This window comes from Arachis ipaensis, chromosome B06 (assembly GCF_000816755.2).
Source record: "Arachis ipaensis cultivar K30076 chromosome B06, Araip1.1, whole genome shotgun sequence".
NCBI lineage: Eukaryota > Viridiplantae > Streptophyta > Magnoliopsida > Fabales > Fabaceae > Arachis > Arachis ipaensis.
This window is the reverse complement of record NC_029790.2, coordinates 94,786,783-94,802,890: the sequence shown is the minus strand read 5'-3', so window position 1 is coordinate 94,802,890 and position 16,108 is coordinate 94,786,783. Positions and strand designations below refer to the sequence as shown.

Sequence of the window (16,108 nt, the reverse complement as noted above, 5' to 3'; positions counted from 1 at the left end):
AATTTAAATACAAATAAAATGAATTGAATTATAAGTGAAGCCAGTCCAAAATTTTTTTTAATAAATAATTAGTCATTCATCTACCATAGCATCAAATCGGTGCAACATGGTAAAAATGGTTCGAGCCGGATTTTGACTTCGACAAATTTAATCAATGATATAAATAGGTGGTTTAAGTTTAGATTTATTATTTTTATAGGCATTTTTTTAGGTTTAAATTTGGTTTATTTAAAAGTTTCACAAATCTACAAACCTATTTAAAAAATGTGTTTCGTAAATTATATAAATTGATGTTAAATGTATTTTAAAATTTATAATTTATAATTTATAAGCACAATTTATTTATGGTTATGGATTCCTTGCTCCTACATTTTTGTAGGTTTATCGTTAACCTTCATAAAAATAATTATAAAATGTACCCCGTTTTTTTTTTTGAAAAATTTATTAATTAGATTTTGACCCCTCAAATTATTGATTTTTAATTTTGTCCCCTTTCTCTTTCATTTCTAGATTCAAAGGCATTTAGAGAAGAAAGGTCTGCTAGGGTTTCCTCTCTTTATCAATTTCTGCTAGGATTTTCAATCACTCTCTCCCTCTCTTCCACTTCCCCCACTGCAAATCTCAATATCTTCCTCTTCCCCTCGCTGCCGCAACCTGCGCCCGCCGCCGCGCAACATACCGCCGCAATAGAGTTCTGAGTTTTCTCCTGAGATTTTTTCTGCCGTCGCATCTGACTTTCTTCTATTTTGTTCTGTTGTGTTCTGTCAAACAACTTCCGAGTTTTCTTCTGTTTTCTTCAAACCGAACCCTTAGTTTTGGATGTGCTCTAATTTTGAACCATTGCATAACCCAGTTTTAGGAAAGATGAAAAGGTACAGAACTACAGATTTTAAAATCTCTCAGTGTTGAACTCTTCATTTCAACGGATCCTGCTGTAAGTTTCTTCCTCATTGTGGTTCACTTTTTGATTGGTTAGGACTTAAGTAAATTGCATGAATTAATTTGATAGGATCACAGCTTTTTCCTTTGCTGTGTAAATAGATTGTGTTTGTTGTTTGTATATTGAATTAGTAGAATACTGCTAGAGTAGGAAGGGATTTGAGCTGATTTAACACGTCTAAGAATCTTAACAAGTCCTTATATTCAAAATCTTCGTTGAAAATTGCTATGGGCTTGTTCTGTAATCTTTCTGTAAATCTCTATAGGAAAAAATAGAAAATGAGAGAAGATTCTAGTGATTTTGTTTGGAGGGAAATCTTGTGGAACCCCATGGAAAATGCACTGTGGCATTTAGTCTTGCATGGTCATCTCCAAAAGTAAAGTTCTCAAAAGGCAGCACTTTTCATAGGTAATCAAAATTATGTAAGAATATTGTATATAGTAAATGTCTAGCAAGACGTAGTATGCCGACCATTTTTTTTTTGTGGTGCGCTTTTGTTTGAATAATTTCAATTCTTTTATTCTGCAGGAGATACACAAAATTTTATGGGACTTCTGAGAGAGCTGCAAAGGACTTGGCCCATGATGCATTAACTCGTATGTTGTCTGATTGGATTGAAGTTGATATTCTTCCTTACTATAGTTTATCTGCATTAGTATTATATGTTATGATCTTCACACACCGTAAAAGGGATAAAAGATATGAATGCTTCTAAAGTAATGTTTCTAAGTGGTTTTAGATTCTGTCAGTAATATTTACAAACCTTGTTATGTTTTAAATTCCAAACAGAATACAAACGATGGGAAGAAGACATTGAGAAATGGCAAAATCCTATTCTTCAGGATGAGTCACTACCAGAATGGTAATTCTCTGTTTAAGCATGAAGACATTTTAATTTTTAAGCATCAACTTGTGTATTGGTTTATTATGGATAATTGCCAAGTTTATATTAGCTTAGAGCCTCTGCAGTATGTGCAAAAGACATAAAACAGAACTTTTCTTTTTTTTTTCTTTGCTAGTTCATGACTAGCTCTTCTGTTTGTAAATTTTTGTTATTTATTTTAATTAAGAAAGGTTTCTCTCAATTTTTCCTAGATCATCCTCCCCCCATATTTATCAGACTGTTCTCCATTTGATCAACTCTTACTTTTGAAGCTTCTGTTGGTTTAGATAATATAACTAAATTTTCATTTACAGGTGCAAGTTCACATTGTTTAATGAACTCTACTTTCTTGTTGCTGGAGGAACAATTTGGATTGGTATGTATTCGTAAAGGGAACTAGTAATATAGAATTGTAAAACATAGAAGGATAAATTAGTGTAAATAACTTGTGAAACATAGCTTAGTATTTTGTCTTTCAAGAAAATATTAAAAATATCTAAAAAGATAATTCCTCATTCCCAAAAATGTCTTTATGCTCTGCTTCCACCTTGGTCTTATATTGCCAAGCATTTTCTTGTATTACGAGACACAAATCGTTGTACTCCTCTAAAACCAGATCCACGGCAAGTCTCATTCGTGTGGAGTCGTTAATCTGCTTAGAGCACCAACGATATAATTCTAATTAGAAGTTTGTTGGAAAAATTATTTTAAAAATACTTTCTTATAAATATGACCTGAATATTGAAGTCATCTTGTAAAATACATTCTCTCATCCAACTGGTCACCCAAACTCCGCTATCATTCCTATGATAAAAAGCATTCAACAAATAGTTATTATATACATATAAGATATAATCTATTGAACGATTTATGATATTTAAAAAAAATATATATAATATTAGACTTACGATCTATTTTTTTGAGTGGGTAGGCCAAAAGGTGTCATAGGCCAAAAAGTGGAGCAATCTACAACTTTAGACTTATCATCATCAAAAATATGATCATCTAACATCGCTTCTAAATAAGTTGCCTGTACAAGAGTGAATTCATGACAAAAAAAAGAAGAAGAGTGAATTGTAATTGATTTAAATTGACTAAGAGTACTAGTTACAACAAATGGTTATTTAATTTATTAAGTGATTCTAGATGATTGAGTACTGATTTAGAACAAATAATTACCACTTTAATTGCGTTTCTTTTGCGTTGCTGATGTTTTTCGACACAAGGCAGTGAATCTAATATGATTAGACGACGACTCGTAAAGTCGACAATGACCAAATACCAATGTAGTTCCTCACAGATAGGGATAAAAACCTGCGATAAACCTTAAACCATTATAAACACTAAAAAAAATTTTAGGCATATTAATGGGAAACAAATTAGTCACTTGTACCCTAACGACGTGGCTAATTTTGAGTGAAATATATGCTCCAAGGAAATCAAAGATAACCTTAGCCAGTGTGTATTTGTCGCTTAAAGCATATCGCTGCATATAAAAAAATTGTTAAATGAAAATATGTCTTCAATTTAACAACTATTTTTGAATTGATAATTTAATTATACACTTTACTCATGTGAGTACATAGCATGGTTTAGTCTAGAAAAAAGAACTTCCTTATAAATTAGTATATCCACTCAAACTATTAGACAGAAAAAATTAACTAATAATTTAAAGATATTATAGGGATAACTTTACTGCAAAATGTTCAAGCATGAACCAGCAAATTGGATCTTCATTCCTACGTCGAAATACACGTGTCATCATAAGTGCCACCAGATTTATAACCTACAATATATTAAAATTATATGTAAAACATGTTTATATGTAAATAGAGGCTTAAAAATATAATTATAAGAAATTGTATAACATGCATTGACCTCTATACTTACTCGTGATTCGACACATCTCTCCGGCACAAGACATCTAAATGTACTTCTATAACCTTTTTCATCTGAGATTACTAACTCTTCAGAATCGCCAAAATCATAAAGTGATTAGTTGAGAGAATCATAGAATTTCTACACCATTACATTATACACATAATCATTAACCACACGTACGGATCTAACGTTTCCGAAAAAATATAGGCTGCAACAGCGGCTTGAGAATCGGTTAACTTCATCGAAGCAGTAGGCTCAAATACAATAAGTGTCCACCATTGCTCATAAAAAAAATAGTTTCAAGGTAACAATAAAAAATAAGGAAAACTTTGTCAAAAATAAACGAAAGAAGAAAAAAATTAGGGTTACCTTTGGCAGTACAGCTCCTACTCTAACATGTGGTTGTCCATTAGGTGAAGTTGTAGCTTCACGAGTAATATTCAAGTGGAATAACTTCTTGGGTTGAATTGGTATGATACCAGTAAGATCACTAGTTTTTGTACTTTCCGAAGAATGCACAACTACAGTAGGATCCAACATCGAACTACTATTTGTGGAAGTTTTTTGTTGTGCCATGATCAAATCAATTTTTTGGTGTAGAACATGAATGACTGATTCTAAATTTTCTATTCTTTTTGCTATATCGTTAAACATACTCTTGAACTGCATATTTTTCGGTGGAGCCATCTTCTACTACTCACTCAGATAGTAGTATTTTGTCTTGTACGGTATCATATAACCCCTTAAGATGAATATATAGCAAATTCGGTTATAAAAGATAAGATAAGATAAAAATAATACAAATTTTAAGATATTTTATTTTTATCATTTTTTTTTAAAAGGCTGGGTAATTTATGCCGTGGAAACTATTTTAATTTTGGGTATATATTTTTTTTTAATTTAAAGTATAATGACAATTTTTTGTTATCAAATTTAGTTTTAAATTTTAAAAGAGAATTAGTTGTGTGAAACATAATCTTATTCCTATATATAAATGCTCAAGCATAGAACACTATTAACTTTCTCTACTAAAACTAAAATTACAATCTAATAGAGCAATGGAAGAAAAAGTAGTAGACGATCACATTGGATCTTCTTCGATAGAAATTATTGAAAATTCTCCGTTGAAACAAATACTACATGCCATAGAGGTAATATATCCAACTCATGATAATATTGCAATGTTATTTATATATACCAATGCTAATTTTCTATTTTATACTGTAGTCTTTATCCAAGAGAGTTGATGAGATGGAGAAGGCAATGTGGATGGCGAAGAAGTCACTTGATAAATTAACCGCCCTTCAATATAAAACTGATGAGAAGCATGAGAAATTCGACAATACGGACCTATATGAGATGAAGAATAAACCCTGTGATGATGTAATGAAGAAAAACTCTAGCCCGTTGCAAGTAAAGTCCGAAAATTGTGTGTTCACGAATTTATCCGACGAGAATAAGGACGTTGAGATTTTGCACAATCTGCCATCATCGTTCTACAAAGGCATGCAAACATGCCTGGATGGAGAAGAAAAATCGAAGCCAAAGTCAAGATTCGGTATTCATAGAAATAGCAAAACTAATAAAACTGTGCAAGAACTTCCGAGTACGTGTCTAAGGCAAAAGGACAAATTGGCAAGATTTAATAATCCATCATCTATCCAAAATATGGCGTTTGCACGACCAGCTAAAATGCCAAAAATTGAGCACAAAGGTCAACTATCAAGCAAGATGGCAGAAACTAGAGTACGCAAAGGGCCTTTAACTTTCACCATAGACAAAGAACGGTTAACGACCGCTGCGAAACAAAAAAAATGGCTTTCAAGAACACTTCTATCCTAAAGGTATTTGATTTAGTTAAAAATAATTTATTGGCATAGTATTCAAATATGTATATTGTGGATAACCTTTACGTTTTGTGCAGAATCTTAACTGTTCATTCAAACCACCACAAGATATGAGGTTGAGTGAGGATTTGGTCAACATGGCTATGTACATCTTTGCTGCTGATAATGATATAGCGTGAGCATTTTTTTTAATCTTTTATTTTTAATTTTAGTTCTCTCTGTGGCTAACGTGTTGGCTTTGTGTTAGAGAGGATTTGGTTCATATTCACGATACAACTGCAACTAGAGAAGATCTGTTCTGTCTCGTACCTGGAAAGCAAGTGTCTGAACTGGTAATAAAGCTGATTGCATTGAAGATAACATCAAATATCAGCATGACCAAATTAAAAAATGTTTGGTCCCTTCCACCATCATTTGCAGTAAGTCAAAATCTTGATTTTCTGGATATTAACTAAGTAAAATAAATAACCATTGTGCTCAAACATTCCCAAGATGACATTACGTTACATATGGAAGATCATGACCTACTAGAAAAATATGCACATTATATGCCACCAACCCGTGACCTTCAATTTGTAAGTTCTCATTAATTATTGGAATATTTTTATTATAATAAAAAGTACTCAAACTTGTACTTATACATATTACATCATATTTGTTATACAGATATATGTCCCAATCAAGGATAATGATCACTGGTATCTAATGGTAATGAGCATCCCTGACAAAATACTTTATCATTTAGACTCTCACTGTAAGGTTGAAGATGATGAACCACGCAAGCATCATATTAGAAATATAGTAAGTTCTCCTACTATAGAAACAAAGTTAATAATAACATTACCTCGAATAATAAAGCACACTATTCTTATTACAGGGAGTGGCTCTTTCTGAGATAATATTCTCAGAGAAGTATGCAAAATGTGGTATACAAGAAATAGTGAGTTTTGAGGGTTGGGAAGTCCGTAAAGCAATAGGTATTCCTAGGTGCTCAAATAGGTAATTATTCAAATTGTTGGTTATTTAATTTAATATTATATATATACTGTTTTTGACTTCCTTATGTTGTTCTGCATGATACGTTTTCACACAGCAATGATTCAGCTGTATGGGTTATGCAGTGGATGGATTTACAACAGGAATTCACTCCTGTGGTCCCTCCAAAGGTAACTTTTAACATAGACAATTTTCATCTTTAATTACACTAATACATGTGTTAACGTTTGGTAAAATAAATTACAGCTGCATGAGGAAAGGAGTAGAATGTATTTAGCATTGGATTTCGTCACCGGAGATTGGAATAAGATACGGTCAGATGTTAACGAGAGGTTTCAGTTATGGTGGCTTATGATACACCCATAACATCTTTATTTAAATTGAAAAGAATTATTTATGTCTTCTTCTTAGACTTACTAAAATAGACGAATTTATTTATTAGATATTTTTTATTACTCTTGTTGTGTACTACCTTTTCCTTCTCCTATTAAGAACTTAAAAAAAAAAATTGGAATGCTTTAGCTATTTTTTTTTCTTTTTTATATTTATCTCCCAGCGTTAATTTTATTGAAAGCACCTTTAGACATGCACCGAATTCATTGGGCTGATGCTCTTGTTATAGGATTTGAGAATAATAAAAACTATTAGATAAATTTCTCTTATCAAAGTTGTTAACACTTTAATGAGTTGCATCGCAACACTGGTACTTGATTGTGTATTAAGAGAATGATGCGATTGCTTTCAAGTGCGCGGTTGTACTTATAATGCAAGAAGAACTAAATCTTTTTATAAAGAAATAAATATATTTTTAATTATTTTTTTATTTAACTTTTATAATCTTGATTATTTTAGTGTTTTATATGGTTGTGATAGTAGCACAAAACATCATTGACGTTTTATAATAAAAAAATTAATTATAAAAAGCCAAACATCACTGACAATTTGTAACAACAAATATTATTTTACAAATGAAAGTAGCAATGTTTAACATATAGTTTGGTTTATTATAAAGAATTTCACACCTAATAATACAATATAAAAAAGAAAAAATTTGGTATAATTCATCAAGTCCGAAAAATAAAAAAGTGGTATAATTCATAAATAAATGTTATGAAACAACATTTTTCAAATTTATTTATGATTATACTATTTTTGACAAAGGTTATTTATCATTTTAAAATTTCTTTTTAGAATTTGTTTTTGGTGATTAACTCTATTTTGTTTAGTGTAAAGAATAAAAAATTGTTTTCAAAGTTATTTGATGTCATAAAAAAATGGTCAAATAGATTAGAGGTGTCACATTTTTTATGAACTGATTTCATGCCATAAATATGTTTGGAAATTAGGGTAATATTACTTATAATATTTGATGGATTGAGTTGATATTACAAATTTTTCGAGAATTAAACTGACATTACATATATTTTTGAGAAACTAAATACTTTAGATTATAATTTATTAATCTATGGAATAAACATAATTTCATTTTTTGACATAGATTTACAAAGGGAGCGTAAATCTTAATTAACAATGTAGCTAAAAAAATAATTAAACTTTTAAAAAAATGCAAACCTATACTAGCCAGTGACACCAGTGTTTGGTTCAGTTTTTTTTTTAATTTATTTATCAAAGACAGAAGTTTACTCATTGAGAAGAAAATTAATAATCAAAGGTTTTTGGTTGACAGCCAGCTGAGCTGGTAGTTGGTGATTTATGTTTTTATCTTTCATGAATGCCTTGCAATATCCATGTTTAAAATTTTAGGGTTCTGGGTCTTTAATGCTGCTTAGATGTATATTTCATATAATATTATATTATATGAACTATTATTTTAAAGTTATATCAGTGTTGTTCACTTGTTTGATCCTAATTATACAATACCTTATAAAAATTTTTTGAAATGTTAAAATTGCATTAAGTTAATACCAAAACAAAAGATTACATGAAATCAATTAAAATACCCAAAAAAAATATTACATCACTCTCCGAAATTACCCATTCAAGTCCCCCAGTTACCCATTCTAAGTTGGCTACCTTAAGAATCAGCAGTTGAAAAAAGGTAAATGTTCAAAAAGGTCAATTCAACAGTGATAAAATTTTGAGTATGGCTTCAAGGATGTAGCACCTGTTGAAAGATGAACACGAGGAACTCGGAAGTAGCAGTATACATGACTTTGTATAGTTCTTCTATTTCGTTTTCTTCTCTTTCTCAGTGACCCTTGGCTTTTGGTAGAACAATATCTGGCTTAGGAGTGTGAAATTTGTAGCAACACCAATTGCGGAACCCATTACAACTTCAAAAGAATTAAGGAAACAGTCACAAATACATAATTAAGATACGAATGCAGTACTGCTAAAGAGTTAAATTAAAGGGGCCTGCTACACATACAAGTAAAAAGGCCGTACAAGTTTTACAAGTTATCAGCCCAAACTTCATTAACACGCGCATTAACTCATTTTGAATGGAGCGTAACTACACGCGCCCCACTCAAACGGTTCCTCTTCGTCTTCTTCTTCTTCTTCTTCTCTTCTTCTTCGTCTTCGTCTTCTTCCTCTTCCTCTTCCTCTTCGTTTTTTTTTTTTCGATTTTCATGGTTTCTGAAATTCTTCTTCTTCTTCTTCTTGCTGCACGTTCTTTTTCCTCTTACTCTTCTTCTCCTTTTCTTTCGTTTCTGCACGTTCTTCTTCCTCGTTTTCCTCTTCTTCTTCTTCTTCTTCATTTACGTCTTTTCTCTCTGTTTTCTCTTTTTTTTTTCGATTTTTCATGGTAAAATCGTTTTTGAAGAAGAAGAAGCAGCAGAAGATGAGGAGGAGAAAGAGAAAGAGTTCTGAATTTTCTTAAATCCTTTGGGTGTATTTTCTTAAATCCTTTGGGTGTATTCCAATAATCGTTTGGGTGAATTCTTGTAACCGTTTGAGTGTATTTTCTGTAATCCTTTGGGTGTATTTCTGTAATCATTTGGGTATATTTGAGTGATATCTGACTGATATCTATGGGTGTATCTGACTCATATCTATGGGTGTATCTTACTGATATCTATGGGTGTATTTTTCATTTCAGAAAAAATAGCAAGTATTACAGAAATACACCCAAACGATTACATAAAATACACCCAAGAGATTACAGATCTTCAAGCATATGGTTCACCTTGGTTCAACAGAAACAACAGTTACTTTTAAGTCATCATTTACTAGAAAACACAAAATCCAGCAGCAAACCACCCAACGCCTGTTACTTTTAAGTAATCTGCTTACAAGATGATAAAGTTTTGATCCAAGAAAACATCATTTCAGCTACTCAATCTAAAATTCAAAGAAAACCAATAACAGCAAAAAGTACCCCATGTACCTTAGCCAGAAGGCAAAGAATCGGTTAACATTGTTGCACATATATATACACACACTAGAAAGCAAATCAAAATCAAGTTCCATTTATTTTGACAGATCATCAGGGATATGATCTCCACATATATCAACCAAGATACCTTGTTATATGATTAATTATTCCCAACTATCAGAATCCTATTTAAGAATTTGGCGGTTTAGAATTCAGCACCTACCTCAAATTAGAACAATAACTTGAAAGTCTGTATAAAAATAAAAAAATAGAGAGAAGGGTCATTTGTTGCTTGATCTTCTAGATACTTCAAAGCTGCATATGCATCACCGGGTAATTGGCACCTCTGCTTTGCTATTTTATTGTACATGTCCCTTTACGTGAAAGAGAGATACTCGTAGCCACCTGCCTGATTTGCTAATGCCCGATATATCTGCCCAACACTAATCCCACCCTTTTTCATGTTAACCATGTGGCCAATATCAGCCTCGGACATGAATCTATGCCCAGGGAGCAATCCAGTCAACCGAGGATCCAGAAGCGAATGATTGTGTTCATCAGAAAAATAAGAAATAAACCAACGACCGCTAGGTGCATCTACACGAATCTCCATCATTGCACTGCAGCCACACCTTGTCTCGGGTGTAGGTTTTCTCTTAAGGTTTCCGATGCCGTAATTATTTGGCGGTCTTAGAGGACCATTTTGTGACACATGATTTTCTCTATAAGCATACGTATGGATTTAGATAGCTTGTTTGTAACTATACATTTTAAGAATACTGGGTCAAGTTGAATGAATAATATAAAACAATGGTGAGGTCAATTTTACATTAATCTACATATATGCTTACAAATTACAAGAACATAAGAAAAACACCTACTTGTAACATAGGATGGTATTGAAGTCACAAGATATGGAAGCTGTGATATGTTTAAGAACTAATAACCAGAGCAGAAATGAACTAGATATGTCACATATATGGTATACAATAAATCAAGTGCTACTTCATCCTAACCTTTTGATGTTATCAAATAGTGATCTACTAGAGTGAAGACTCAAAGAATCCAGATGAAGTATGATTGGCCCTGATTCATCACCTTTATCCGGGATACAAATAATGATCAAGCTCTAATTAAGACTGAATACATGAAATATTACAAGAAAAAAAATTCAGAAATGAGAGAATAGACAAGAGAGATTAAAATATAACAATAAAAATGACCCTGCTGCCAATATAAAATTGAGCATGAAGTGCATTCATAGGAGCACAGAAAACATAACTATAAAAATTTACAATTAAATAACCCATTCTTCATTTGTTTTTTCTTACCAGTTTTTCTTCTCCCACTATTTCTTCTAATATGGAAAACTCATAAGGCAGAAGAGACTTAAAATATATCAAAGAAAAAAACTTTTTCGAAAATGGAATTAAGAGTTTGACAATTTTAAATAGCCATATATTACTTTCTTCTTCCTGTAACGAAAAATACCCATTCCCATTACAAACTTAACCAGACCTAACCTTGGACAAAGAAACCACAAACGAATTACTTGAACAGATGAAAAATCAGTACAAATTTTGAAAAATAATATTCATCATTTAAAAGGTATTAAAGAATAAAACATGCACGCACGCACACACACACTCACATCTTACACTAAAGTCTAAACTGGGATAAAAGTAATAATATCAAAATTTAAAACACTCATGGAAGAGAAAACTGTCGAAACTATTCCATTTGATTGACCAACAAATTCAATGTGGTTAGAATATGGGGGAATTTAGGACAACTTTCACAAACCAAAGAAATTTCAATTATAAGATAGCATTAACAGCTTTCACTAACCAATTACTAGAACACGTGAACCAGAAAAAATGGATAATAAACAAAAATTCAGTATCAACATAGGAACTGAACAGGAAAGACATCAACATCTTGTCAAATGAGGAATGACTAGCATTTTTTTTAAGGATAAGACATGAAAACAATGACATGCAGCCAAATAGGGTAATATAGTAACAAAAGCAATTTAAAATTTACCAATTGCCCTAATTTTGTGCTCCCGACAGATATCTATCAGATCTTTCATGGAATTGAGTATTGACAACCTCAGATATCTGTCACCCATCACAGGAGGCAAATGATGAGAAAGCTTGATTAGATAATAATAATAATAAACTTATAAAAAAAACTCTAAGTAGATTTAAGTAGTGTACCTGCAAACAATAATGATATCTAATTAAAGCCAATGTATTTAGATTTAGAGTAAAAGGAGAAATTCCGGTTAAGGTAAACCACTGTGAGCACAATTTCTAATTTGTATGACCATCCAACCCATTTTACTAAAAAAGCAATGTATGATCTCCCATCCAATTGACTGGCTATGATCTTTCTTTTTCCCTTTCAACAAAAAACTTAGTCCATGCTTCAATTTTGGACTGTTTGAAATTTTTTGTTGGTTTTTTCAGATCATTTCTATGATCTCCAACCATTAATTAACAAAGCAACACCATTTCTAAGATCCTTCAACCCTTGTTAGCTGAGATTTCTTTTTTCCCAGGACAACAAATGACTCAGTCCATTTATGAATTTTGGACCGTGTGGATTTTGGAATGCCAGGCCAACTGCAGAAGCAATGCAGGTCCCTAACACTTATGAAGTTGGCCTGGAATTCATTTGCAATTGCTTTTGTAAACAGGGTTTTGCCGCAGCCCGGAGGGCCAAAGAAAAGAACACCTTTGGAAGGCAACATGCCAAATTTCTCAAACTTCTCAGCATGTTCCACCGGGTATTGAACCGTCTATAAACAGTAAAATAAATCTCTTATATTAACAAATTGTTGAAAACATACCTAATATACAACACATCTAAGATTCGGAATATGAAATCAAGATGTATACCTGATGAACCAGATGAGCGATTTAGGGCCGCAGAAACCTCTTGTCTTATTGAGCGTGGGAGGCGTGGCGCGGCGGCCGAAGCAGGGCGAGGCGGAAGCGGGGCGAGGCGGAGGCAGGGTGCGGCGGCGGCGGAGATTATGATTTTTTAATTATATATTGTAATTAATTCTTCCATTAAATAGATTTATAAAGATAACTAATTCAAATATTTGCACCAAAATTTATCACATATTATTAAGTTTTCTTCTCAGTTTTATTTATTAAGTTTAAAGGTTCTTGATATCCTAGAGAAGAGGGTTAAATTTATGATTTTTTTTTAATTTAATTAACAGAACTTCAAACCAGAACTTATAACTTAACTTCTATTTGGTCTGCGTATTGGATTATGCAGGAGATAATTTTATTTTGTCTCATAAATCGTGAAAAATAGAATCAGAACAGAAAAGAAAAAGATGACACAATCATGTATCTTGATTTAGTTGTCTAGTACAATATAGCCTACATCCAGTCTCTACCACAACGTTAGTGAAATTTTCACTATCTTTTTAAGTGTTACATACACAAATTCCCTAGGACTCAACATAATCCTATTAGAGACACACCAAGCTTCAACATAAACTTGACTTGGCTATGTACCTAAACTCAACACACTAAGTGCTTATCCAACTTAGCAAGGAATATCTCTCAGGTACATGATACAAAATAAAAAAAAAAAATCTGAAATCAATCTTAGCTTTTCTCTCCAAGTATCTCTCTAGTCTTTTCTCTCAATGGCTGTTTCTCAATGCCTCTCTCATTTACCTTTTACCATTGAATTAAAACAAAGAAAGATACAACATTGAAACAAAATATTAAACAATAAACTATGAAAGAGATGATGATTCACAGCCTTGACTCTATATGTTGAACCCAACTTTTGAACTCTCAAATGTTCTTTATCTTGGCGGAGTGCTCCTTTTAGTGTAGGTGCAATGCTTCCAAGACTTTAAACTCTGTTTGTGAGGTTTCACTCTCTTCTTGTTTCGGGTTCTCTCTCCTTGTCTTCAAATGAAAAATATTTTTCTTTTTGTATCTTCCTTGGCCACGGCTAGAATTTTCTCTCCAAGGTCAACTTCTTGGTCCTTAAACCAGTCGCAATCTCCTTTTTCTTTTTCTTCATTCAGACTACAAAATTAGGAATTTAAAATCTGACTTTGGGTTTACCGAGGAGGTAAGTGCAACAATAACTTACTTGCTCATTGAGGTTTCCAAATACAAATCCTTAAATTTGTGCTTTAGCTCCAAGAAACACTTTCAAACATTGATTTATAGTAAAAAAATTTAGTCATCATTTTTTTCATTTTTTTCAAAATGGTAGTGCAGAGAATAGGAGAAAATGTGAAGCAATTGACTTGTATATTAAAGAAAACAAATTACCTTTAACTTCTGATTGTGCTTAACTTACTTTTGTTTAATTTGATTTGACATTAACTTTCTTAATTAGCTTTTACTTTCTTTTACTTTGGTATTTAAATAAAAAAGTGAAGCTCCCTTCCTTCTATGTTCTTTACCTAAAGTAAACTTAACTGAAGCTTAAGATTTCTTTCCTTTTGGCTTGATTAGTATTGTACTGGATTGATGATACAATTTTTATTCAGCAGCTTTCGAATCATTTTATTTTTGAATTTGGGTTGTTTGATTATATTGGGTTGTACTAATAATTTTGATTTGAGTCTGCACATTAAACAACATCATCAAATCCACTTGCATTATTAATCCAAATTCATGATGTTTGTTATCATCATTTTTATTATTTATTTATTAAACTCAACAAAATTTTCTATATCCAATATTAATATCCAATTATATCTTAATTATTTCAGTAAAGTATATATTAAAACCTTATTTTATATATTTGTGTGAAAATGATTTAATGATTCATGGGACTAGATATTCAATCATTAAATCATGGGTTAATATAAGAAATATTTGAATTAGGATGATTAAAAAGACAAAAATGCTAAGTGTCTTAAGTTTTCTATTAACCAAGTTAACTAAGTTATTAAAATTAAAATTTTGGGTCACTTTTTCTTTTGTCGCTGGTGTTTCTTCTTATATTTTTTCTTTCTTTTTTAATGTCATTATCGTTATCGTTGCTGTCACCACAGATGTCGTCTTCTTCTTCTTGATATTATTGTTGATGTTATTGTTGTTGTTAATTTTTTCTTCTTTTTTTTCTTATCATCCTCTTTAATTTTATTATCATTATCATCGTTTTCATCGTCTTCATCTTCTTCTCTTATTAATGTTCAGAAAATTAAAACACAGAAATTTTGATACACAACACATAAATTTTGGTATATAGCACACAAATTTTAGTATACAGTACAAAAATTTTTTAAAGACCATATGTCCAAAACATTGATACCTAACCAATAAAATATGCATAATACATAAATTTGTGTGAACAGCACCAAAATCTTATTGCATAGCATAGAATTTTTGATGTGCATGACATAAATTTTTTAAAGACTACATACTTAGAACATTTACTTATCCAACTAATAAAATACATTTACAGCAAAAATTTGTATTATGTGCAAAGATTCGTATACTATGTGTAAAAATGTGTGTTATGCGTAAAAATATTTATGCTACATCGATAAGTTTGTGTTATGTGCAAAATTTTGTATTATACTTCGAAAATTTATGTGTTACAAAAAGTGCAAAAAGAAAGTAATAATATATGCACGTATTTTTTTTCGCTGACTTTGCATTAAATTAGTTGGACTTGATTATAAAAAAACTTGTACAGGTAAATATCACTCTTAAAAAAATTATTGATTATTAGCCGCATTTCAATCATTAAATAGTAAATTGCGTATAATTGAATAGAATATACTTTTCTAAAAATGATTGAAAAGATAAAAGTATGCAAACCGATACTAAAATATGCTATGTTAACATATTTGGCACCAGTAATATTATCTGTTGTAAGATAATATAATGATTTATTATTCAATTTTACATATTCAAATATCTATACTTATAAATAATTTATTCCATTTATATTTAAAATATATTTTTTAATAAATGTATTACCTATTATTGATTTTTGTTTTATATTCTTTACATCTTAAGTTCCTTCTTTCTTTTAAAAAAAATAAATTAATTACATTACGATTTTTTAATTATATACTGTAATTGATTTCTCTATTAAGTAGATCTATAGAAATAACTAATTTAATTATTTGCACCAAAATGTGTCACATATTATTAGTTTTCTTTTCAATTCTACATATTAAATTCTTTATATCTAATATTAATACTCTATTATATCTT

At 31.0% G+C, this 16,108-nt stretch overlaps 1 long non-coding RNA gene across 4 annotated transcripts; it reads left to right on the top strand.

The window, feature by feature from the left end:
* On the top strand, window positions 689-2,156 carry LOC107648284. Of its 4 annotated transcripts, none has more exons than XR_002348994.1 (4): window positions 689-1,348; window positions 1,469-1,536; window positions 1,730-1,802; window positions 2,138-2,156. It is a non-coding gene; the product is annotated as an uncharacterized LOC107648284 (long non-coding RNA). The 4 variants fall into 4 exon arrangements; XR_002348996.1 differs by lacking the exon at window positions 2,138-2,156 and adding an exon at window positions 2,036-2,071; XR_002348995.1 differs by lacking the exon at window positions 2,138-2,156 and having other exon boundaries at window positions 689-934; window positions 1,206-1,348; window positions 1,730-1,869.